Here is a 3,065-nt window from a genome sequence, read left to right on the forward strand (position 1 = left end):
TTTCCAACACTTCATGATGACTGTTACCAGTTCGCAGCCTCCATGTTGCCATACTGAAGAGCCCTAATCTCTCACGGTGGCATGTTATCACACTGGGTCAGACCCAAGGTATGTGCCACGTGGAGACAGGGAGTCCTCCCTTTTCCACGTATCAGAGAGATCAGGTAGTAATTCTTCGAATTGGCATGATGCTTCATTAATGGACTTTATCTGATCCCTGGGACCCAGAGAGGTTACACCACCCACTTGTGATCCTAACTGCACGTTGACTTAACGTCCATCTTCCCAGTTTCCTCCTCTCCCAACTGTACCTTCTGCTGCAACTGTTTCTGTTTCTGTCTAGTAGTTGCTTTTCTTCTGCTGCAAAATGTCTGAAACAAGCAGAGGAAGAATCCAAACAGGGCTTTGGAGTTGCACAGGCCTCTGTTTTGAACCTCACCCTACTGCTTTGTGAGCGCGGAACCGAGAGCAGATTTGCTCCGCCTCCCTGTGTTAGTACAATGGGGATGGATGTGAAGCTGAAATAACACTGGCCAGGTGCTTATTATACGCTCTGGCATATGGTATCTGACAATACCATTAACGGCCATCGTAAACTGGGGCACAGTGTGGTCCCAGCTTCACCAAGTTAGACATTAAACATCGTCTGTGGTCTCTGGAGCACACGTGGCAGGTGGAGGATAGCAGCAGGTAATGGTCATCAAGAATGCCCTGGGGGCTGTGCGATGTACCGTGTTACATGGGTTATACATTTGAGTTCCATGATAATCGCCTGTGAGCTAGGTGCTAATCTCATCCCCATCTCAGAGACGAAGCAGCTCAGATTTAGGGACAGGCTAGGCAGCTAGTAAAGAGGAGGCCAGATCTGGCTCCCAAAGTGAAAGAGTACCGGGTTTAGGAAAGGCCTCTATGACTAGAGATGCACAGAGGCATTTCCTGTCTAGGGAGGATGGGCAGAGGTGAGCCGACGGGTGTGAAGATGTGGGAAGGTCAAGAACCAGAGTGCTCATTTGCCTTTTTACAAGTGGAAACTAGAAACCCCGGCTCCAGGCTGCTGTGTGGTTTCTCTGCCCACCCTTTCTTTCTGTGGAGGGAATAAACCTGACGGAAGGGCTTGGAAGAACAGCTATAGAAACATTTAACAGTTTTCAATGAAACTATTACCCGTGCATCCAAGCGAGTCTTCCTTTACTTCCATTCTACCATGTTTGCTTTTCATGAGCTCATCCTCCCCACCCTGCAGCCCAAGTTTGGCCAACTAGTATTAATTGTTGTAATCTATTTTTGTTTGCTTAAAAGTCTTCAACAGCGACCTATGATATTTTTAGTTTCCAAGTCTGAGAAAATGAAGATGCACTGGAATTTAGAATTCAACAGGAGACAGAAAGCAGAAAAATGACAAAGACTCCTTAAAGCGATACCTTTAAGTAGAGTCACACTGCTGGGGACGGCAGCAGGTGTAGTGCATTAACCCATAACTTGCTGACATGCATGCATGCCACTGCTGAAGACTTAGCTAATATTTGAGGAAAAATTTCCAAACCAGTTAAACTACTGCAAAAGTCCTCTAAGCATGTGGAGATATATACCAATGAGGTGGAGAAAGGCTTTTGGAAAAGGTCTTTCCCATCTGGTGGTAATGTTAACAGATCAATGGGATGCTGCCTTGAGTGCTTCTGGGAGGACAAACCATGAAACTCAGTTTTCCCCTGGACTTCGGGGTATTGTTTTGCTTTAAGAAACCATTCGTGAGGCAAGGTAGGTCGATCACATGACCTGAAGTTCACAAAGCGAAAACATACAAACGACAGGACCACTAAGTTTAGAAAATGTCCTACAATGTGCATTTTATTCCATATCATTATACAATGTTTACATATACAGTAGTCCCCCCTTATCCACGGTTTCCCTTTCCTCGGTTCCAGTTAACTGTGGTCAACTGTGGTTGCAAAATAATGAAATGGAAAAGTTCAGAAATAAAACAATGTCTAAGGTTTAAATTGCGTGCCATTCTGAGTAGTGTGATGAAATCTCGCACTGTCCTGCTCACTCTCACTAGGGATTGAATCATCCCTTTGTCCAGCGTCTCCACGCTACCTGATACGCTATCTGCCCATCAGTCACTTAAGTAGCACTTAGTTATCATGTCAACTGTCATGGTATTGCAATGCATGAGTTCAAGCAACCCTTATTTTACTTAATAATGGCCCCAAAGTACAAGAGTAGTGATGCTGGCAATTTGGACATGCCAAAGAGAAACCGTAAGTGCTTCCTTTAAGTGACAAGGTGTGTATGTAGAGGAAAAAACATAGTATGTATAGGGTTCAGTACTATCCGCGGTTTCAGGCATCCACTAGGGGTCTTGGAACGTATCTCCAGTGGGTAAGGGGGGACTACTGTAGTTATAACTCTTAAGAAAATGTTTTTTTCTTTACCATTTGTATGAAGTGCCTAAATCTCTCACTTTAACATGGAGAAATGAAAAGAGTGGAAAGCTACATCAAATGCTATCCTATAAGTTGTAATGAGCTGCAAGTGTACCAACCAGAAGGAAACAGAAGTCTTACAAAGAGCAGCGTGGCTTACACACCCTTGGCTTTAGTGAATTCAGGCATACAGAATCCATAGTCTCATCTCATAGTAAAACTCAAGACAAAATAAATTATTGTTGGACAGAACTCAAAATTGTACAATATTGAAAGACCACAGTGGGACTTTTTGTTTAAAGTAGCACCAATCTACACCTGATTGTTTCCAACAGTAACCTTCCTGTTGAACATAGTGTTGGCACTTGGAGTCGAAATCTTTCTGCTTTAGTGAGGATTCCTAGACTGACTAAGCATACTGTGTTGCTAAACTCTCTACAAAGTGTGGCAACGTCAACTTGGGAAATGGCACATTTAAATCACTACTGCTCTGACATGGGCTTGCCTTTTCCTGTGTGTTCTCCCCCACCCCCCGTCTAGCTGGTATTTTGTGGATGTTTCCGTGACAGCGGTAAAAGTAAATAAAAAATGCATTTAAGGGGTTTCATGGTAAGCATGGTGTTTAAAAACAAAACAAAA

The sequence above is a fragment of the Rhinolophus ferrumequinum genome, chromosome 6 (assembly GCF_004115265.2).
Source record: "Rhinolophus ferrumequinum isolate MPI-CBG mRhiFer1 chromosome 6, mRhiFer1_v1.p, whole genome shotgun sequence".
NCBI classification, from domain to species: domain Eukaryota; kingdom Metazoa; phylum Chordata; class Mammalia; order Chiroptera; family Rhinolophidae; genus Rhinolophus; species Rhinolophus ferrumequinum.